Consider the following 23,737-nt stretch of genomic DNA (forward strand, 5'->3'; position numbering starts at 1 on the left):
ACTCATAAGCTCCATGAAGGCAGGGCCTGTGTTCGTATTTGTTAACAAACCGATCTCCAGAACCTGGCACAGTGCTAAGTGAGTGTTGTGTGGATCGACTGAATGAGCAAAGGAATGGTTGCTGGTGTCCTAGGGAATTTTGTATGCTGCCTGGGTCTCCCTACCTTCACTGTTAATACTGCTTTCTTGTTGCTTATAATTTTCATTGCCCCAGATGATCCAGCTCTGTCGGAGGCACGTAGGCACAGCCAAATCTCATGCTGTACATTGATCACCTGTCCAACCTTTGCCTAGAGTGGGAGCCCCCAGTTCCTTCAAGAGATCCAACTTTACCTGTCTGTAAAGAAGAAGAGGAGGAGGGAGACAGCGGGGAGGATCCGGTGGCAGTTTAACACCAGAGCAGGTCCAGTGTTGACTTCTACCCTTTTGGAGGTGGGTAACTGCAAATGCTGTGGGGTGCTGGGTTTCCCAGAGACTGCATAATGACCTTGGATTTGGGGGCTCACATATTTTCTTTGCTGGAGTGCAGGGGTTGCTATTTTTGTATGTAATTAATAGCCAGGCTGCTCCACAATTCCCACCGGCATAGACCAAGAATCTAAGTTCATCATCTCCCTGTGGTAATTGTTTTGTAGGCCTCATGGTGGCCGCACACAGAGCTGTTTGTTTCTTGGTGCGTGAATGGATAGGAAGGGCATGCATTGGTTGCTATTTAATGACGATTAGATTTTTTATTTGCTTTTCAAGGCCTATGATTGTCAACAGGCTTTCTTGTTTTGATTTCGTGGCTTTGGATGTTTAGAATCCCCCCTTCCCCAGCCAACCCCTTAGGCCCTGAGATCCTGCAAACCTCCTGTAGACAGACAGATGAGCTTTGACTTTGTACTGCTCCTCAGTGCTTGGGCATAGGCCTACACAGTGCTGAGGTTGTTAACCAGCTTCTTCCCCGAGCTGAGCATGAACTCATGGAAGAAAGTTTTCCCCTGAAGCCCTAAACCCCAAGCTGTCCCAGAGTTTGAACTGCCTGTTGGCGATTGCCCTGCAGTAATGATTTCTGGGTGGATGGACATTTGCATTCGGAAACCACAGCCTCACATGTGGCAGAACAGAGTAAACCCACAGAGACCACGAGGCACTGGCCTTGTGCTCCTTGCGTAGCCGCCTGCACCCAGCTCTCCTCTGTCAGAAATCTGTTCTCCTGCTGTTGGTGCCCAGTCTGCATTTTTTTTTTTTTTTTTGCATTCTTGAGTTGCATTTTTGCTTTGGCATAAAAAGTACCTAAGCTGGAACCTTGAGGGCTTTCTTCTAGGAAGGAGTTTGGCTCTACTCCGTTCTGGAATATGTATGTACTGAAACGTTGCATGCTCTGAACCAAACAGCCGTGGGCCACAGTGAGCTTTATTCCTGGTTCTAAGGAGAAGTTTGGTGTAACGTTCAGTTTTGGAACAGCACCAAGGGATGCCTCACCACCGCATATCCTTTCTGGATCGAGGCAGGTAGTAACTGCCTACACAAATAAATCACATCCTTTTGCAAAAAAAAAAAAAAAAAAAAAAAAAAAAAAAAAAAAAAAAAAAAAAAAAAAAAAAACCACCGACTTTGAATGACATTTAATTTATAATTAAACTTGGCAGTGCTGTCTCTGAAGTGTCTCATCTTGTCTAATCACAATGATCTGCTTCCTCTCAGTACTTTCGTAGGCAGTAAGCTAGTCCTTTGGTCAGCACACAATATGATGAACAGAATGATTTTTTTTAAGAAGAAAAAGTAAAGTTAGGATTTGATGATTGCCAAATTAGGTCAGACTCAAACCAAATTAAATTAGAGTAAACGACTGCTGTATTAGGCCAAACTCTATGCACTCTGTTTCGAAAATATTTTTGCATCCTTTCCCGGATTGATTGATTCTGCAAACAGATTGAAACCATAGTGCACTAAGTGCAGTGCCTGACCCAGCAGCCCCTTCCCAGCATCACGTGGGAAACTCTCAGCCGCCCCTGAGACCCACCCTGTAGGTGGGGTCCAGCAGGCTGTGTTTGAATGAACCTCCCTGCGATCCTGCTGCACGCCAAAGTTGAGAGCCATTGGTTTAAAATCCTGCCAGCGTGTCATGTGGGGTATCAAAGGGTATGACTCTAGTCCTGCCGACCAGGAGCTTATGATCTGATCAAGGACAGAAGGCATACATTCGCCAGACAGTTAAGCAGAGCAATCTTTATAAACGTACATTACATCACAGGCTCACTTCCTACCCTCACCCCCACCCCAGGCAGTTCCCTTTGTACTTGTAATAAATATAAATACCTGGCTAAGGCCTACAAGGCCTGGCATGCTCTGGCCCCTGCCTACCTTGTAAGCCTCATCTGGTGCTCCTCCCTCCTGCCTCCAGGATTGGGCCCCACTGCCCTGGCTTGCTTTCGAATACTCAAACCTGACTGCTGAGTGTGGTGTCAGCAGAAATGTAAGGAAAGGGAAAGAGGGATGGGAGGGTGGTGAGAGTTCAATAATAGGCTTGGTCACTGAAGTAAACATTTCTAAACTGCTGGCCCCATTGGTTCATATATTGCTTTATTAATATATTGATCAATATTGATACTGATAATATAGTGATAGCCATCAGTATTAGTGGCCTTATCATAGCAAAATCAGAACTATTTAACACAGTATGTCGCGTATTTGTGTTGACTTCTCACCGTGAGAGTTGGCGAGGTAGGCGTGTTGCTCAGCCGCACCCTGGGAACTGAGTAACCGTGGCCTTGGGAAGAGGTGAATTGCTGAGTGTGGAATCCTCAGGGTGGACAGAGCCCAAGAAGGACTCTTCTGATGCCTTTGTTTAGTTTTAGGAAAGACAGGACCACCTCCCTTCAGTTTTGTCTTTTTAAAAAATTATCTGTGAATGTCAATTTTGACCTTTGGGATACTATCTATAATGTGTGATTTGGGAATAAAGCAGCTGTTTGCATTTTTATGGAATGGGAAAATCTCCTATCTCAAGATTTTCTTCATAATGAGAAAGGGAAAAACACATTGTAATTATAATTTGCTTCTTTGACAGATGAATTGGATTTGTTGGAGGGGCTTCTTAAAGGGTCTAAGAACAAGAACAATGGTTTCTTTGGCTTTCGCTGTTGTTTGTGTTTTCTCTATCCCCAGCTCTAGCTTTCACAGTAGTGGGATTTTATATGCAGTCTGGCATCTCCAGCTTTGGGGTGGCCCTTGCTCGTTAGGCACCTCCTCACTTGAGATCTTCTCCAGAGAGATGAAAGTTTAGCTTGGAGGTGCCAAAAAGGACATTAGGGGGTGGGGATGGGGGAAGTGCTCCTGCAGCCTCTCACTGCCCCTTCCCTTGTAAGGAGCTCCCAGGGGAGAGGAGGACAGTCTCCTTGCTCCCTGGAGCTTCAGGGCACAGGAGGGAGCCCTTCCTGTTACTAAGCCAGTCTGCCTTCCTGGGTGGGCACGTACAAGTAGATAGGACAGATGCTCCCTGTCCCCACCCTCTGGGAACCTACAGCCTAGAGGCTGGGCGGGCTCATGCAGGAAGATGCTCTGACAGATGAGCACAGGGAGCTAGGAGAGCAGAGGACAGGGGAACAGGCCCCTCTGGAGCTAGCAGGGAGGGACCTGGGATGCAGCCTGACAGCTGAAAGGTGCTCAGGAGTGCTTCCAGGTATGGGTCTAGGCCAGCAGTGTGGGATGGGGCAAGGGGTGGTGCCTGCATCACCTCCCACGGGAGCTGGACTTCTGCCCCCAGAGGCTGCCACAGCAGAGAGGCTTCTAAGCATCCAAGGGAATGGTGAGGACACCTCTGCAAGGTGAACCCTGGGGTACAGCCCTGTGTCTCAGGAGACTGCGATTTCCCAGCAACCCCCAACAGCAGCGGCTCTGGGCCTGAGTGTGCCCAGGACCTTTTCTTGGCTCCCCTAGCTCTTCCGGGGCCTCTGTCCGACTCCTCTCCTCCTTGAGAGCAAAGTGCCTGCAAGGGACCTTCACCACGCCCTGGAGGTTTCTTACAGACGTGGCGTGTAGGGGAGAGTTGGCGGCATCAGCAGAGATTCTCCTGGGGGTGGCCAGCAGCCTCGGGGGTGAGGACCTGTGTCCCTTAATGCTTTCCTGACACAGAGGTCTCTGTGTGTGTGTACTGTCTGTCCCTCGAGCAAGGACGCAGCTTGAGGGCAGGTTCTCCATCTCTGCGCCTCAGTCCTGAGCACACCGGCTTTGCACCTATCTGGCGCTCAGAAATCACTCACAATGAGAGAAGAGATTCTGCAAATCCCAAAGTCCTTGCCACACTGGGGCTTTTTTCAGGGCTGTGAGATAAAAGCTACATCTGATGCATTCTTTGTCTATCCACCCATCACAAAGCAGTGACTGAGAATTTACTGTTAGACTGTAGCACTGGAACACAAACCCTGGCTCCTGGGAGGTTCCCAATGAATGCTGGTTGCTACAGAGGAAGTGGAACACTGACAGTCTTCTGAATCCCCTTGTGTTCCTGTCCCTCCGACTTTTCCAGAAGCCCTGATTCTCATTGCGCTCCTGTGGTTTGGGAGCAACAGTCCAGGGCACCAGGCTCTGAGTGCATCTGCTGCTCTTCAGAGAGGCAGAACTCTCCCACAGGCAGGAGCTGCTCATTTCCGGAACTCATGACATGAGCTCTGACATTTTTACAGTGTCTAGGGACCACTTGCTGGTTGTCTGCAGATAGCCACAGCAAAGAGTGAATGGCAGGGAGAGGATGAGCTCTAGGGCCATCTCAGTAGCTTTACAAACAGTTAACAAATTAATGAAGGTAGTCATGTAGGGTACCCAGGTTTCTGTTTGCTGGAAAAGGCCACAGCTGTCTCTGAGAATGGGACTTAGAAGGGCAGTTCCTGTAGATGTGAAGAGTTTGAGGCTGGCATCCCCAACCGAATCTATACGTCAGTTCTGCCCAGGTTGTATTTGGGTTCCAAAACCCTGAAAACATAGCCTGTAATTCCAGTTCTTCTGGCTTTTGGGGAAATCTCAGATGATCCTGCCTCACCAGACCATAAGATTATGGGGAACACAGGAGCCCCCCAGCTGCCCTCTCCAGTTTATTGATCACCTATGTCGGCCGTGCTCAAACCCAGCTCACTCCCCTGATTTGAAATTCCTCCCTGGTCTCCATCAGCACTGTGGCCCTGATGTGGACCTGCAGGAGAAGACGGTGCAGAGGGTGTGCTGTGGCCAGCAGCAAGCATGAATGATGTCCAGATTTTCCTGTCCAGCTTCTTGTCCAGATGCCATTTGGCAGGGCCTGTAAGGCTGTCCCCAGTGGCTTACCACACAGGCTGTGGATAGGTGCCACACAGGCACTGGCCTGGGTGCTTCCTTGGGGGTTCTGACTTCAATACTCAGCATGAGGTTTTAAGAGCACGTCCATGTGGACGGCTGTGGAAGGCCTCAATGTGGCTTGTGCACCGCTCCTCTGCTCCCTGGTGCACATGTTCTGTACTCTTCCTGAACTGGTATTGAGCCTTCCAGATCACTGTCATGAAGGCGGATTCAAACAAGAGCTCACCTGTGAAAAGAGGCTCTTAAAACTTAAAAGAAGTATAATACAAGGAAAATAGTCACAACATGTTGGTTTGAAATCCTGTATATATATCAACTAAAACTGTGGTTTAAGGGTGTGAGGGGCTATGTCTGCCGCATCTTCTGTGTAAAGATGGAGAGATATTGCTGTACCTGTGGGTGTCCAAGGCCTGCCAGATTTGTCCTTGTCGAAGGCAGCCTCTTGTTTTCTTCCTAGATCCCTGTGGATTGTTGTTTTCTTTACAGTGACAAGTTGGTCATTTTGCCGGATCATTTCTAGTGTTTGCCTCCATTGTATAGTCCTGGTACTCACGAGCCCTTTGACCCTGCTCCACGTATGTTCTGTCTGCTCTCATTCCTTCATTTGCACCTTTCCTCCGGGAGCATCAGATATCCTCGGGTTCTTGCTGTCCAGGTCCCATATCTACCATCTTGTCCCTTAGGGATGACGTGTCTCAAACCTGAGATAACCTCACAAGTTTGTAGTTTTTTGTTTGTTTTTTTTTTTTAATCCCCTGCTGATGTTCTCTGCAATGGTGATTCAGCTCTTGGCCTTGTCTGATGCCAGCTGGGACCCCACTACTGCACTTTTAATGGGTGGTGGATGCGTGAAATCCCCTTCCGCATTGCATCCTGGCTCTACTCTTCTGCAGCAGGGTCTGGTGTCTGCTTCCCTGTTGCGAAAAGTGAGTTCCAAAGGGAGATATGATTGTCAAAGGTCACATCAGCGGCCCCCGGAATTGGAGTCTTCTACCCATCCGAAGCCCTTTTGATCCCCGAGATTCCAGCTTAGAGATTAACCCCGAGGTATAAAATAAATGATTAAATAAAGAAACTGCTCATTATCATAGATCTCATCAGAATCTCCCACCTTTGTAAGTGTGAGTCTTGCAGCTGAGAATTTCTTACCCAGTATTCACTCTTGTCCAGCACAGCTTGCCTCACTAAGAGCTCTCATGAAATAGAGGAAGTTTAAAACAGTGATTGTCATTGCTTCGTGGCCTTTGGGTTAAGATCAAATGTAAATCAGTGAGTTTCACTTGGGGGAAGGGGCTGTTTAGCTCCACAGACAACCTATAGCAGTGTCTGGAGACATTTTCAGTTATTGCAACTGAAGTTGTATGTGTGTATGTGTTGATATTGGTATCTAATGAGTAGAGTGCCAAAGACTGCACACTTGTCCCTGTGGGACAAGTGCTCTGAAATGTGTAATAGACCCTAGTGTGACTTCTAAAATTTTTGGCATTTAAGAATATTCTTGAGTTCCTAGGAGCTGTTGGTCAGCAGGTATTTTTCCTGAAGAATAAGAGAAATGAAATTACATTAAGATGGAGAATCTTTTGATATTTAAAGGAAGTCTCCATCAAAATTGTGCTGCTCCTGTCTTCTACAATGAGTTTGATGTTTTCATTGAGTCCTTCTTCGAGTAGTTGCCAGTCCTAGGGCAAGTCCATGGTGCCTGGTGGCTCTCATCGGTGGCTACAGCATTGGGGCAGATCTGGCAAGCAGATGTTTGTGGTGGAAACTTTCCATTCTAGAATCATTCCTTCTGAGGGAGGAGGGTAAGGTCAGAGAAGAATGTCCCCAGACAATCTGCCCCTTTGTTAATCAGGGCTGTCATCTTGGCTGCCCCTGCAGCAGCCCCATCTTCCTGAAATCGTCAGTAAAAAGGCCATTCAGCAGATACATCTGGCGTTGGCCAGGAGTTTTCAAACTCCGATTTAACAACAAGGAATGGATTTAATCAGACTCAAAGGAACACTGAGAGTCATTTGGTAACAGTGCTGTATCTCTGAAAGGGCTCTGGAAGCCAGATTACCAAAAACCAGTTTCTTGGGGTGGGCGTTCGGTGCAGTGGTAAGATGCCACTTGGGATGCCTACGTCCTGTGTTGGAGTGCCTCGTTTGCGTCCCAGCTCCCGTGCTTTCAATCCAGCCTCTTACTGATGCTCACCCTAGGAAGTAGCAGGGGATGGCTCAGTACTACCCATGTGAGATTCAGATGGAGGCTGCTAGCTTCAGCCTGGCCCATCTCTGACTGTTGTGAGTATTTGGGGAATAAAGCAATAGATGGAAGTTCTCTATCTCTCCCTTTCAACTAAAATGAACATAAATAAAACTCTTAAAATAATAAACTATATGGACTATGCTGATTTCTTGAGCAGAAGTGGCAAATCAGTGCAAAGTAACTGAGTTGAAAGTGCATGAGTTTGAAATCAGCAATATGAGCTCACTGGGACACATACTATATTTATTGCTTTTATGGAGTAATCTCATTAGTGTTCATGGCAACCTATGTAGTAAACTCTAATACTGTGACCATTTCATAGATGTGGAGACTGAGGTTTAGGCCACCAAGTGATTTGTCCAAGGTCACGCACTAATAACTTCTTTGACCATTGGGCTAATATGATTGCTGATGTTGAGTCAATAAGCTATTATTTTAAGGTCTATCCCTAATTTGTTTCAATGCAGTCTTTGTTGGCACATGTAATTTTTATAAGAAATCATTTGAGTCAATTTTAAGAGATCTGGCCAAGGCTGATATCTGTAGGATAATAACAGTAACACTGAATTTGGTGAAACATGTTTTCAAGTTGTTTTCTTTGTCTTCATTTGCGGCCTCCACAGTCACAGGCATGATGTGGAGGGTGTGTGAGTCCCACGGAGGGGAGCAGAGCAGTCATCAGTCAGCAATCAGGCTCTTGCATTAACAAGAGGTGGCTTTCAGCAGATGATACAGCTTCTCAAGGTGTCAGGCGTCTTCCGGAATGGGGAGGAGGTCATAGTTTAACCATTTAGTCAATAGCCATTTATTTGGTGTCTGTTACATAAGACAGATATAGTGACCTACTCTCTGTATCTTACTGAGACATCACAAGGAATCCTAACGTAATGTGATTTTTTTTTTCTGGGAGAGAAGTCTGTATCTGTATGAGGGGCAGACTGCCTAGTTAGGCTGATATCAACAGGTGTTTATTGAGTGCCAACTACCTGCCAGGCTCCATCCCAGGAACCAGATACTGCAAATACATTATATATCAGAGGGCTGGGGTGGGTGGGGTGGCAGTGGGGCAGTAAACCAGTAAACACACACATAGGATGACCTCAGAGACTGGTGAGTGGCCTGAAGAAAGCACACTAGAGTTCTACAGGAAGGAGTGATTGGGAATGAGAGGAGCTACTGCGCCTAAGCTGATCTGAGAATGTTTTCCTGGGGAGGGGACACCAAAACATGCCTTGGAAAATCAGACCTAGTTTCAGGGTACAGAACTGGGTAAATTGATCTTGTTGTATAAGGTTCCAAAATTTCAGGGGGCCAGCACTGTGTCTCACTTGGTTAATCCTCCGCCTGCTGCGCTGGCATCCCATATGGGCACCGGGTTCTAGTCCCGGTTGCTCCTCTTCCAGTCCAGCTCTCTGCTGTGGCCCGGGAAGGCAGTGGAGGATGGCCCAGGAGCTTGGGCCCCTGCACCCGCATGGGAGACCAGGAAGAAGCTCCTGGCTCCTGACTTCAGATCAGTGCAGCGCCGGCCGTAGCTGCCATTTAGGGGGTTGAACCAACGGAAGGAAGACCTTTCTCTTTGTCTTTCTCTCATTATCTGTATCTCTACCTGTCAAATAGAAAAAAAAGGGGTTGCAAAATTTCATTATTCTTTTCATGGAGAACATCAGATGGCACATATGTGCCAGTTCTGGGAACTTGTTTGGATTTCTTTGCATGGTCAACCACATGCTCAATTTTGTAAGATCGTTCTTTGTGTTCTTGAGAGTTCTATGGGTGTGTGCTCTTAGTATATTCTTTAGATGAAGTATATAGGTTATGTAACTGAAATCTTCTAAATCTTTATTAGTGTTTTAGAGGTAAACTGCCCAGCTTCTGAGAGCTAAGAATTCTCATGGTTGTTATGGATTTGGTAATTTCTCAGCGATTCTATCAGTTTTTATTTTATTTCTAGCATATGCTTTTGACTTTGAAATGTCATCATCTAATACTATATCTGCTGACAGGTTGTGCTTGTCTTTTTTTTTTAAGAAAGCTTTTATTTAATAAATATAAATTTCATAGGTATAGCTTTTGAAATATAGCAGTTCTTCCCATCATACCCGCCCTCCCACCCCAAAACTGTCCTACTTCCTACTCCTTCTCCCATCCCATTCTTCATTAAGATTCATTTTTAATTACCTTTGTACACAGAAGACCAACTCTATACTAAGTAAAGTTTTCAACAGTTTGCACCCACACAGACACACAAAGTATAAAGTGCTGTTTGAAGAAAAGTTTTACCTTTAAGTCTCATAGTACAACTCATTAAGGACAAAGGTCCTACATGGGGAGCAAGTGCACAGTGACTCCTGTTGTTGATTTAACAATTGACACTCTTATTTATGATGTCAGTCATCACCTGAGGCTCTTGTCATGAGCTGCCAAGGCTATGGAAGCCTTTTGACTCCACAAACTCTGTCAGTATTTAGACAGGGCCATAAGCAAAATGGAATTTCTCTCCTCCCTTCAGAGAAAGTACATCATTCTTTGATGGCCTTTCTTTCCACTGGGATCTCACTCACAGAGATCCTTGGTGTGGATCATTTTTTTGTCACAGGGTTGGCTTTCCATGCCTGAAATGCTCTCATGGGCTTTTCAGCCAGATCCGAATGCCTTAGGGCTGATTCTGAGGTCAAAGTTGTGCTTGCCTTTAAGGAAAATATTTTCCCCTTCTTAATGCTTTCACTTTAAAATTTTATTTCTTCTGATATCACTGCTGTAGAAACATTGTTTGAGTTCATGTATTTGATGGCATGTATTTTGTCCTATCCTTTTATTTTCAGATTTTTTTTGTCTTACTGCTCCACTTTTATCAGTAGCATAAAAGTGGATTCTTACCCCCCAACACCAAATCTGGCTTCTTCCTGTTTTTAATGGGTAAATTTAAGCTGTTTGAATTTATTGTCACTACCCTCTGTGGAATTAACTCTGTCTTCTTATTTTGCACATCTTAGTCTCATGGGCTTGTTTTTTTTTTCCTTCCTTCTCTCTCCTTTACCGCTTGATTTGAATTGTCCATGCTTTCTTTTTCCCTGTTTTCTCCTCTGCTGCTTTGGGAGTTACATATTCGATTTCTCTTCTCTTAATGGTTTGGATAGTATCTAAAGCTGAATTTGGCAAACACTCGGAAGCTCTTAATGCATCACCTTCAGTTGGCTTTAGGGCTTTCTCTAGCATCCTGGTTCCCCAGCAGTTGGGTCTTTAATGAGGTGAGGTGTAAATGACAGTGCAGAGTGTGGTCACCACGATTGTGTCTGGGAGAATGGGCTTCCAATTTGCCTTGGCTGAGACCTGCTCCCTGTGTTCCGAGGGTGCCTGGTAACTGACAAAAGGCAAAGCTTTCATAGGTTATGGATAACGTGGCAGCTTCTAAGCAGAGCCTCACTTGGTTTCTTCTGTTGCCCTTCTTTTTGTCTGCATTTGAGCTCTTGTAAGTGATGATAAACATTAAATAGCTCCTGTAAAACTGTTGAATTGTCAGTTTTTAAACTGCATAAAACACTGACATTTTCATTAGATCCCAGCCCTGAGGAATGTCCGGCTTTCATCGTAACAGATTTGTTTACTTCTGCAGAGAGTCCTAATGCGCTGCCTATGGGAGAAATCTTTCTGTCACCTGCTCTTAAATGGGAAAGTCTTTGTTCGGCCAAAGATTTTTGGAAAACGGTTTACAAGAGGGCTTTTTCACATCCCTTTCTCTCTCCCACCGTCTCCCCAAAGGGTAAGGAATGGAGAGAGAGAGTCTTTGAAGAGCTTTGGTACTGGACAGAAAAATTTCAACCTAAAATAATACTGCAAAGCCCATTAGGAAGCAAAATGTTGAAGAGATGCCATTAAACCACTATTTAGTTCCAATGTATCCCTTTGATAAGCAACCCATATCTATGTCTTTTTGACCTTATTCTTTTGCTTGACATTGAAACTGCTTTCTTGATTTTGAACTACTAAACTCTCTTGTGCTTATGAGTAGAGAAAACATTTTAAACTGTTGCATCCTTCTAAGTGAATAAGAAAAGAGAAGACTTTTATCTTCTGATCAACACATTGGATTTTCAACATTTTTCCAGAAGATGCCAGATTTTTCTTGAACAACTGTAGAGTCATCCCAATTTAACAAGCTGGGAAATGTGTGTGTTGAAAGACAGACTTGTCTCAGTATGACCAGCACTGGGATGTTAACTTTTCTGGCATCAACATGTTTGTAATTTATGGCAAGATTTCTTGCTTATGTTTAAAAGAGCCTTCCTCTACTGTAATAGCTTGTTGAGTATGTCATTGGCATGTTTGTCTACTTTCACATTTCAAGAGAGGCAGTCCAGGCATAAGGAAGCACAGTTTCTCAATCCAGTAGATGGGCATTTGATTTCCAATTCTAGGACACACCACTATGTAGTGATGAATGAGCCAATGAATCCTTTCTGGGTTTTGTTTTTCCCATCGATGGGACTGAAATAATAAAGTGACTTTTCAGAATTGACATGAGCACTAAGTGATATATTATATTTAAAGGGTATGGCGCAGAAGCTAGGCCATAGTGGGGAACCATTCAATAATGATGATGGTGGTGATGGGCATGAAGGTGATGAAGATGAGGATGGTGATGGTGTTGGTAGTGATAAAGGATGGTGATAAAGGTATTGGTATATAATAGTGATTATGGCTGAGTGTATGAGAAAAGCTAAGAAAGATTAGATAAAGAACTTGAGATAAAGCAGAATTATTCATTACATTATCATATATACTCCTCCTCCCCAACCTCTGTTCGGTAGTTCCAGTCACTAGGGGATCCTTAGCAAAATTTTGTTATAAACAGCAAAACACAAAAGCCTAATCACTCCTGTCATTGTGTTTTCTGGCCTGTATTTGTCTTAGAAAAAGCAAAGAAACGTTATTGTAAGTCATTGAATGCTATTGACATCAGTCTCTGTATCAAAACGCGTGTCCATTCCTTGACTTCTGTGGTATTGACTCCTTCAATGTCTGTCATCTCTTTGCCAGCTCCTCTTCCTGATTATTTTTGATGAGCAAGTATGAAACTCAGAGTAGCCAGTGCAGGAGAAAAAAGAGGCCAACAGCAAGATTGGAACAGAATCTGAGTGTCGTGCCCCAAGGCCGAGAAGGGAGAGTTTCAGGTAGAGGAGAAAGGTCAGCAGTTTGGAGTATAAGTGTGAGGGTGAGGGTAAGGAGGCTGAAACTTCAGTGTTGGCACATGATACAAAATTGCCAGGGTGGCAGAAGAGGTAAGTAGAGGAGTAGCTGGGAAGTAAAGGGATGGAGGCCACAGACTATGAGGAAACAGAAAGAGGACATTGCAAGGTAGATCATCTTTTATTTTTTTATTTTTTATTTTTTTAGATAGGGGATAATTGAGTTTCTTGTAGACCAAGTAGAGAGAGTCAGAAAAAGCTGAGCATGAAGATATAAAAGCAAGAGGATTCAGATCATTGGTCTTGGAGGAAAACGGGAGAGGTGGAGGGGTTCATTGGCCCATAAAACCACCTGCCACATCCCCAGATGGAAAAGTGAAGAAACAGGGAAATTACTAGGTGAGGAAAAGTCTGATCAGTGAGACTCAGGCTGGATGCCCTTGACTCCTCTTAAAAAGAAAAGTCTCTGATGAAAGTAGATGTTTTAGAGGCATAAAGAGCTCGGAAGAGGGTTTAACAAGAACCACTGTCTGAAATGGGAGAGGAAGTCAACAAACAGTGAGTAAAAGACTTATCGAGCCATACTGTGAAGGGGAGAAGGCATGTGTTTCTGCATCCTCCTGTGCTATTCTGGTGCTGGGACCTTCCCCTAGGTTCTTCTGTGTACTATGTGCAACGTGGAATCCCTTGAATGCTACCACACCCATGTCCCTCATGGGCTCTTCACTCCCCATCTCCCCATGCCCAGCCCAGTTTGCCTATGATAATCACATAGAAAAGAGCCAAATGGACTGGTTTGCACCCAGGTGATTGCTAATATCTCTTCTACACTTGACCTTCATGTGTCAGGTAATCAAGAGGAAGGAGCACAGGACAGGAGTCAAGGGCATTGTGTGTAATCCCAGGCCTGGTTCACTAACCAGCTATTCTGTCCTCCTGTCTCATAGGATGTCATGGTCTTCTTGTTTGCCACGTGTTTCTGGTATGTTGTCCAGAATCTAGCATATAGTTGGTGCTCATATAATTTGCTTGAATGAGTAATTGGAGATAGGAAACAATCTTCGCACACCGCGTCTCTCCATGCCAATGTGAAGGACTATTACTTCCGTGTGCATTTTGGCAGACACAGTATCAGTGCACGGTAGCAGAGGAGTGACTCTCTGGGAGCAGAATCTTAGCTACTAGTGGTGAGCAGGTGAAGGGAGATACTTGGAGCAGATCTGGGTGGGGGTTTCCAGAGCTGCTCTGATGTAACTCTCTTGGTGTCCACAACTATTGGTTCGACTTTTAGATAAATGAGCTCCAGTGCCTTCAGTAATCTGATCCAAGGTGACTAGCTGTTGGAAAAAAAATATATAGGCATTGTCATTATAGATGAGAAGCTGAGGTCCTGGCAAGGGAAAGAAAGGTGAAAATGGGTTCCTGATAAAGAAGCAGATTCCTTCCTACCGCCTGTTTCTACCTTCTCCTCCCCCGTTTCCCCTGCCAATAAAGATACTTCTCTACCTATCCCCCATGATGCCCTCGACTCTAGCAGCAAAATGGATTGTCAACCAAACCTCAAGAGAGTAAAAGAAAACTACCTCCTCCGAGGGAGAGGGCAGAGGGGAGAGATGGCAGCATCAATAAAGGCTGAAGGGATTGGCCCAGAACATGCAGGATCCAAGAGGGTGTTTATTTTCAAAACAATGGCTCACTGCTCGGGCACCTTTCAACAGAGGAGAAAAATGGAAGGAGTGGAGCTTGTGCCCAGACGTGGGACAGGCCCACAGTGGCCCAAGCCACCAAGTCAGCAAAACCAGCTTTTGTTCTCTTTGCCCTGGCTGCAGCCGTTGAGTAAGCAGGACTCATGGGAGATACCCTAAGCATGAGGAAGGTTGGCTGCGGCCTGCCCCTTCCAGGTCTGCCACGTCACCTCCTGTCTCAAGTTCCTCCCATGCGTGCACATCGGGACATCCTGAGGCACCTCACCAGCCATTTCTTGGCAGACAGCCTGGCCTGACCCAAGTCAGCTTTGGCCTGGTTTTCTTAGACTTTGCTTTTCCTGCACACACTCATATAAAAAGGCCATAGAAAGAGAACATTTGTGTTTTGTTGTTTGTTTTCCAGAAGCTATATATCAGAGCTTTGGGCAGGCGAAACTGGATTCAAATGCTATGTGCTGTGTGACCTTCTCCAACTGGCTAACCTGCTCTGGGCCCCAGTTTCCTCATGGATAGGGTAAATAGACTGGCTCCTAGAGTGAAGTGAGAATGAGAATGATGGCGCTGAGGTGCCTGACAGAGGGTTTGGCAAGGAGGAGGAGGTCAGGACTTGGCAGTGAACCTGGCGGGGACTTGCACTTGTTTATCCTCTTTGCGGATGTTTGGTGTGGGCCTCAGTTGGCTCCTGCTTAGGTCAGAACCACACACATGCTTATGTTTCGAGCAGTCATTCTTATAAATAGCTCCTGGGCTGCATGAGTAACATCTTCCAGGCCCCGCCCACTCTCTGGATCTCAGGGTCAGATGCAGAAAACGCAGCATGTGAGTGAGTTTCATTCATCTGAACCAGCACAGGCGATCCCTCCTAGCCCTGACGTCCATGGACTCTTCCCGGTGCTGTCTGTCTCCCAGATCTTGCTTCCGGATCACGGCGCTGGGTCCCACCAGGGGGAAAACCTGAGATCACGTGTGATGGAGTGGAATGCTAAGTACAAAAAAGACACCTAGGATCAAAGCAAGATACTGCTGAAGATTTTCCTATTGTTCTGTAACAAGCGTGTGCATTAACAGTCTGTGTAGGGGAAAAATACGAAGGAAGACAAGTTAAAAATCAACCACGAGTTGTCCCTTATGGTGGAGATTACAAAGTAAGAAATTCATGGCTGCAGAATCATCACCGCCCCTGATGCTGTGACTGTTGGTGGTTTGGTGCAAGTCCATCCCAGTTTTTTCCCTGGGTCTGAAACACATATCCACATTTACACATAGACATGCATATGTATGTAATTTTTATACAGTTGTGGCCTACAATTTGCATTTTTGGGTCACTGTAGCTCACTTGATGCTATATCAAGTTCATCCCTTCTGTCTCCTGTGTTGAATGGAGCCCGTTGTTCCATCCTATAGAAAAACCATATGTCCTCGGTGCCACCTTTGAATGGGCACCAGGTTGTTTGCAGGGTTCTCTGTCAGAATGCAATACGGTACGAGGGCCATTGTTTCCGCCTCACTAGACATGCCAGGGCTTTTATCTCTGTGGAGTCAGCTGCCAGAATCCTGGCTTCTGAGTCAGGAGAGGCTCTCTCTAGATTTTAATGAAGTCTTCCAACTCGGGTCTTCCAGCGTTTAGAAGCACTTTGCCCACCTACGAAGAAGATTAAGAGCAACTCTTTCCCCATAACCTTCCCAGCTTTGGAGATCATCAGTCTTGATTTCTTCCCAATGTGCGGAGTAGAAAATTCCCTCACTTTATTTCTATTTTTGTGTCTCTTACTTAGATTTAGTGTATTTTCATTCATTCATAGGCTTTTTTTTTTTTTTTTTTTTTTTTTTTTTTTTTGGTACTGAAAACTGCCCATTTGTACCCTTGGCCCATTTGTTGAGTGAAATTCTTAAAAAAAAAAAAAAGTCTTAATTGCATAATTAGTTCAAAAAGAAGAAAGTAACTTTTTTTGAAAGGTTCTTTGAGAATGAGAGACTTTTTTGGGCTGTTGGGCAGACAAGGGTTTCACAGAGCCAAGATGGGTGAGCGAGAGGTAGTGCTGATGCGTCCGTGTGCTGTGGGATTCACAGGCATTTTCTGCCCTTGTATGATTGCCCCCATATGCTCCTCTGCACAGGCCCAGGAGGGAAGCTGAGCTCCCAGTGACCTCCTGGCTGTCCGACCTTCAACTTGCCCCTGACTGATGAGGCTTGCCTCTTGGGCTTGACCTGAGAATCCTGAACCCTCTGTGGGCCTGTTTCCTGCTGGGACTATTGCCCGACAACTTGCCCTGCCCTCCTCATGCTGCCCCTCCCAAGCCTCCCTCCATGGGCCCTGCACACATTTTGGAGGCCTGGGAACTGGTTTCCCAGCTCCCACAGGAATGCAGGGGCGTCTGACAATGTGGAGGCCTTGGGTGGGTGGTGTCAATTTTATTCTTATTGATAAAATATTACTGTGTATTGGGTACTTACCGTGTGCAGGGCCGGGGATTATGTTTGTGTGAGTTGTCCATTGCACAACTTCAGGGGACATGGCCCCTGTAGATTTGCACAGTTATTTCTGCCAGATGGCAGTCACGTGTCTGAAAGAAGGATGCCTTTTTCTGATTCTCAGAGGATCACCATAATATGAGCAGTGGTGTAAACTGTGTGCCATGCATGGTGCTAAGTGCCCTGGGCACAGTTTTTCAAATCCTTACAATGGTCTGCGGAGGTTGATGCTATTACCTTGGCCTCTGCTCTAGTGGAAACCAAGTCTCAGAGAAGTTGAGTCATTTACACGAGTCACACAGCTAAGAAGTGAATTAAAACCCAGGTCCAGCTTACCCCCAAGGCCTATGCTTAATTCTTTAATTCTTTCTCTGCCCTCCCTATGTTGGGATTGACTTGCTCCCAAAAGTGTACTCCAAAACACAGAATCCATGGCTAGGGTCTGAGCACTGGGTTCATTTGGCCTGGGCACCACACTCCTCATACCACACTGTAGAAGGGCTGGCCTGGCCAGGGGGCTGCTGCAACAGGATGAACTTGAACTGAAACTGCAAAACAGGAGCCTGGTTCCTGCCCAGCTGCCACCCGATAGGATCAGCGTCTTGGGATCTTCTCATCCCGGATCAGTGTTTTCTGGTCACTGATCCTGAATCAGTTTTCTTTGGTCACAGTCAGAGTGTAGGTGACTCTACCACAGAGGTGCTGAGGGTGGGAGGCAGCCTTTCCGACCTTCTGACTCCAGTGCTGATGGACGGGGACTGGGTGAGAGGGTTTTTGGGGATGGATTCCGCCTCAGGCAGGGGGGATTTCCCTCTTGCTCTCTACTTTCACTTCTGAGGTTCATGTGTCTTTTTAACATTCCGCCAGCTTACTGAGGCCTAAGTTGAAAGTCATCTTAAGGATCCATTTGTTCTGATTCAATTGCCAAGGCTTTATGATGTTGTTCCCTCTCTTGGAAAAATGCTCCAAATGGTTCCCATGACTGATGTACTGCTCAGCTCCCTGATTGATGGCAGGGAGGCCCTGGCTGGAAGGTGGGGAGGTCAGAGTCTGTGAACGCCATTACCGCGGGGCTCCACAAGCCTGGATGTCCGCCCTTGATGCTGCCTAGCGTGGAGCTTTCTGCTGCTCTCCTGGTGGAGAACCAGCAAGGAAACAACCTTGACATTTGTACCACCCTCAAGTTGGAAATCAGGAAGCCAAGGCTCTGGGTTCAGCCTAGAGATGTGGACCCGTTTTTTTGTCACTTGGGTATTTTTGTTGTACCTGTGGCTTCAAATCACACCTCTGGCCAACAAAAAAAGATGTTTCTACATTTTTGGAGACATTGCTAATCACTGTGAAAGACCTGTGCAGTCAGAAAGCTGGTTCCTCTTCTCATCCCACAGCTTGCCAGGGTGGCTTCCCTTCCCCTGGCCTCTTCCTTCTGTCTGTGAAATGGGATTGATAAAACCTGCTTTATAGAGGCATTGCTAGGATTAAATGGGATAGTACATGTGAATAGCTTCACCCAAGGCCTGGCACATAGAAACCGCTGAATAGTAGTATCACCCGGTCAGCAGACGAGATTAAAAAAAAAAAGAAAATCCGCTACACCACATAGAAAGTGCATTGCCTGGACACTGCCAGGCTAGATTTTACAACCACTTTTGGAGTGCATTTTTGGAGCACATTTTGACAGTAATTAGTGAAGTTTAAGTTAGACATTCACTGTGAAACACATAGCAGTGGGACCTTTGAGTATATATTCCAGAGAAATGCTTGGACCTGCACAAGAAGACATATGCGGTTAGGGTCACTGAAGCTTTGTAATGGCAAAAAATTGAGTATGGGACAAGTACTCGTCAGTAGAAGTGATAGTGTATTTATGCAGTGGATACTTCACAGAATGAAAATGCACTCTTCACTAAAGCAACTGCATTAACATGGGTAGATTGCATAATAATGTTGAGTGCAAGAAGCAAGTATGAAGTGATATGTTCAGTATAACATTTGAACAATTTTTAAGCTTGTGAGTTCATACTATGTTTATCCATGAATGAATACATAGACCACAACGGTAAGAAATGTACAGGAAGCATGAAAAGGAACCATATCCCTCAATTTCAAATTAGTGTCTACTTTGGAATTAGAGGAGCAAATTAATGAAAACAAGAAAGTATTAGAGGAAGACTTAACATATCTCTGTTTCTAGAAAAAAGAATTCGAATGGAAAATGGCAAAAAGGTTAAGGCTTATTCCACAGGGTGGTGGTTGCATAAATGTTTTTAATATTTTGACTTTTATTCTGCATGTTTAAAATATTTCACAATAAAAATTTTTAATAAATAAAATTAAATTGTATTATTCACAGAAGGAGTGATAAAATGATAAAAATACTACTTTCAAGGAGTTTCAATCTTCTTTTTCCTATAATAAAAAGAGAAGGAGCTAAGGAACTTCCTGTTATGCCACCAGTATAAAAAAGTTTAGATAATAAAAAAGCAAGAGTTGAAAAAATACTATTTCGCTTTTAAAAACACAAGCTTACAGTTTGAAACGCACTCCATCTACATAAATTAATAATGTCCAAATAAGTCGCCAGCCTAATTATCAGCACAGATTATGTGTCTGTGATGGGCAATTCAGGGTGAGAAATTCCCCGGTAAGTTGCTTGTAGTAATAGTTGCTGCAGTGGTCACATATGGTAACGTCAAGTTCACTTTGATTACAGCGTCGGCTACCGAATTTCCCAGGAGAGTCAGGATAGAATTGTTCAGTGCTTCCTGGCTGGGATCTGCCTCTGTGCTGGGCCAGGTGATTGGAAGTTAGCAGAGAAGACACGCAGTCCGAGGGCCTGGCCATGCAGATCTTCCCAGGCTGCTCTGCGACTGTTTGCATCTGAACATGGCTTCCAGCCCTCCGTCTGCCCCTCCTGCCAGCAAGTTCTTCTCCTCTTTGGTCACGCCCACCCCATCCTGTCTCTTTGGGGGAACTGTCAATGCCCCCTACATCTCTTCTCGCCCCCCTCCCCCATGATCACTGCTCTCCAGCTCAGGTCACCTCGCTGCAAGCCAGACCTGCAGCCAGGGCCTCTACATGACCCAGGCAGAGCCCCGTGCTACCAGACTCCTCTCCAGGAAGCCCTGTTCTCCAACTCTGCCCTTCCCATAGCTTCCTGGAGCCTTCCCTCCCATGGCTGCAGGCTGAGGGAGAAAAGGATTTTCTTGTGTTGTTTTTTTTTTTTCAATCTGGTTTTCTGATTTTCTTTCTGCGGTTCTGCTCTGCCTTGCTTTGTTTACCGGCATCAAAGCTGAAACCAGCTGTGTTTGTTTGTGGATCTTTCATTTCCATGAAACCTGCAGATTTTTCTGGGTCACTCTGTGTTCTTAATAATCAAGAAGGTGGTCACTCACATGACCACAAAGGAAGGAGCGGGGGTCAAAAAAACCTCAAACCCTCAAAGCCCCCTCAGTAGCCTTACCCTTGACCTGCATGACTGGGAAAAATAATTACGTGGCTTTATGATTGTCCGGGGTGAAGTCCCCAAAGAGCTCTCTCTAACAAGGGAATTCACATAAAAATCTTGCTTGTTTTTGAGCAACACACTATGCCAAAAATCTTACATTTTAAAGTCTAGAACCCCAGCAGTTAAGAGGTTGGGGGAGATTGGAGTTTCTTTTCATTGATTAACAGCTAAACCCTTAGTTGAGTTATTATGAGGCCAGCAACCACTTGAGGTCACAATGATCAGGTTGCTTGCAGGCAGAGCACTTGGGTGAATGGAGCCCCCAGGTAGCAGCGGTAAACCTTGCCACTCAGTGGGCCGCCTGATGTCCAAGGCACTTCTTATTGCGGAAACCTCGAGCCCCAAAACAGGAGAAAAGGGAGGCTGCTGGTGACCCCTCCTAGACATTCAGGCCTAAAACTGTCAATCCATGTTACAAAGTGCTCACCAGGCAACAGCACACACAGCTTAGAGACTGTGCTACGCATTGCTTCTGTTAGAACAGGCCAGAGAATCTGGCTAGAATGGGTGACACAGTTGGAGTTCTATGGTAAACCAAGGAACTCCAATCCCTACCTCTAGCTGGCCACAGCAGAAGCAGCCGCCACCTGAAAGAGCCCAGTTTCGGGCTTGAGCTCCTCCCCACCCGATGGACTGACATACATCAAGCTCCCGAAATGGCCAAGACAAGACCGTATTTGGATTTGTAACTCCCCGGGTATTTTGCAGGCAGGTCTGGTTCTTGTTGTCCATTGACTCTGTGATAAAATCAGGGCCTCTGCTTAACTTGAGACAAGCCATTCCTTTGGATACCCTCCCTCTTCAGGACCGGAATGCCCTAGTGCTACATGGGTGATTCCAATTTGCTGGTGAGGCTCGCCTGTCAATCTTCCTAGTTCTGTAAGGAATGGCCTCTCTCTGTCTTGTGTTATACTTCCTGCACATACCCTTCTATTCCCTCCCTTCTTTGGAAGTCTCCTGCACAAAGCAGGCTTAGCAAGGAGATGTGGGCCTAAGTGACATATGCGAGTGTGAGGTGGGGGAGGGGCGCTAGCCTCTCCAAAGTCTTCCTTGTGCCTCAGGGTTTCTGCAGTAAAAGCAGTGAACGGGAAAGTGGGGGAGGTGTGGCTACAGAACCTCATCCAAAGGAGGATTCTCTTCTAAGTCTAGCAAGTCAGGGGTAGAGCCAGGAATGGAGCCCAGAACACCTGCCCAATTCTGCTAAGAGTCATAGCTGCTGTCATATAATGAACCCTGGTGAGACAAATGTGGCTTGAGTGCATGATGCCCATTAACTCATCAGAGCTCCCCAGCTGGTGCTGTTATTGATCCCATTTTGGAGAAGAGGAAGCTGAGTCTGGTAGAGGATAAATATCTTGCCCCAGGTGTCCCACAACTAGGAGGTGGCAGGCCCAGGCTTCCAATCCCAGTCCTCTGGCACCCGATCCTTAGCTCTTAACCTCTAGCTACACTGTGGGGTCTCTGAGGCTCCCGTATTGCCAATAATAACAACAGCTGTCTGCTGAGTGCTTTCCCTATGCTGAGTAGTAAGGAAACACTTTCCATGTGTTATCTCTTAATGCTTGCAATCCTTCTCTGAGGTTGATATAGTGCTTGTTGGTGTTTTATACTTAGGAAAACTAAGGCTTCAGTGACTTACCTGGATTTGCATAACTAATAATGGAGAAGCCAAGATTCCAGCCCAGGAAGTCACAGGAGCTCTGGCTTCTGTGTGGTTGATAAGGGCTCCTTCAGGGCCTTCTGTTGTCCTTTCAAGGCCACATCTTGTGTACTTGGCAAAAGCTGGGACTTTCCCACCGTGCATTTGGTGGGTTCCATCCTGTGCTAAGCACATCCCCCAGCTTCCTTTAGCCCGTATTGTCTGATACCAGCCTGGCACCAAGCACAGCTGCTGCAGAGAGTTCTGTGCTGGGAAGCTGCCACCGCCCAGTGCATCCTCACACTTCTTCCCACAATGAATGAGTGTTTCCACATTAGAAACTAGTTAATGCCCGACTTCACATTGGGATTTCTCAAGATTCATATTTGCTAATGCCAAGAGACCAAAGGCCATCTTTTTTTGGGTAAGAGTGCAACATTTTGTGTTGACTGTGAAGTGTCTTGGGAGCTCCGAGTAAACTACCCAAGCCCTCTCTGTCTTAGCTGTAGGAGTATCTGTGTCATTACATTTTGGTCCACGCTGCACAACAGCAGCCTCCATAAGGGTGATGCTGTAATGACGCCAGGACAGCAGCTGGCTGGTACCGACTGTGGTCTCTGTGCTGAGGGTTCAGTGTTTTGGCAGCAAACCCTCATCAGTCCCATTTTGCCATTGAGAAAACTAAGACAAACAAAGATTCAGTAATCTACTAAGGCCACCTGGCAGGCAAGTGTTGAATCTTTCTTTATTTCTATTTTAATTTCTCTTTATTTCTATTGACATAAAAGAATCATACATGTTTATAGGGTAATGTGATGTTTCAAAACACATACCGTGTAATGTACAAATCAGAGAAAATGTATCAATTTCCTCAAACATTTACTATTTATGTTTAAAACATTCATAATCTTTTCTTCTAGCACCTTTAAAATATGCAGTGTGTTATTGTTATTTATAGTTACCCTACTGTGCAACAGAACACAAGAAATTGCTTTTCCTATATAGCTGTAATTTAGTGCCCATTGATCAGTCTTTCCCTGTGGTTTGCTCTGCTTACTCCTCTTAGCCTCTGGTAACCATTGTTCCACTGTCTCCTTACATGAGATAAAATTTTAGATTCCACATATGAGTGAGATCAAGTGATATTTGTCTTTCCATGCCTGGTTTATTTCACTGTAACATCATGATCATTAATTCCATGCATGTTATGGCAAATGACAGGATTCCATCCTTTTTATGGCCAAATAGTATTCCATTGTGCGTATGTAGCACCTTTTCTACATTTATCAGTTGATGGTCACTTAGGTTGTTTCAAATCTTGGCCATTGTGAGCAGTGCTGTAATATATATGGGAGTGCAGATGTCTCTTCAACATATATCCCATTAGATCATATGACACTTCTATTTTTAATTTTTGTAGGCATCTCACACTGTTTTCCATAATGGCCACACTATGGATTTACATTCCCACCAATAGCATTTAAAGATTCCCTTTTCTCCACATCTTCTTTAGCACTTGTTAGCTTCTTTTTTTAAAGATTTATTTATTTTGCTTGAAAGTCACAGTTACAGAGAGATGGAGAGTCAGAGGGAGAGAGAGAAAGAGAGAGGGGTCTTTCATCTGCTTGTTCACTCCCCAGATGGCCACAATGGCCAGAGCTGC

General features: G+C 45.4%; 1 protein-coding gene across 25 annotated transcripts in view; it reads left to right on the forward strand.

Moving 5' to 3' along the window:
• Positions 1–23,737, forward strand: part of ERC2 (ELKS/RAB6-interacting/CAST family member 2) — a 1,012,357-nt gene that overhangs the window by 908,015 nt on the left and 80,605 nt on the right. The window contains exon 22 of one of the 25 annotated variants that reach the window (XR_016214779.1): positions 215–432. The exons of the other annotated variants lie outside the window; for them this stretch is intronic. The gene's annotated coding sequence lies outside the window, so the exon portion shown is untranslated. The remainder of the gene's footprint in view (positions 1–214; positions 433–23,737) is intronic. 25 annotated transcript variants of the gene reach the window in all.

Source organism: Oryctolagus cuniculus, chromosome 10 (assembly GCF_051225735.1).
Source record: "Oryctolagus cuniculus isolate XC-2025 breed Fujian yellow rabbit chromosome 10, ASM5122573v1, whole genome shotgun sequence".
Lineage (NCBI taxonomy): Eukaryota > Metazoa > Chordata > Mammalia > Lagomorpha > Leporidae > Oryctolagus > Oryctolagus cuniculus.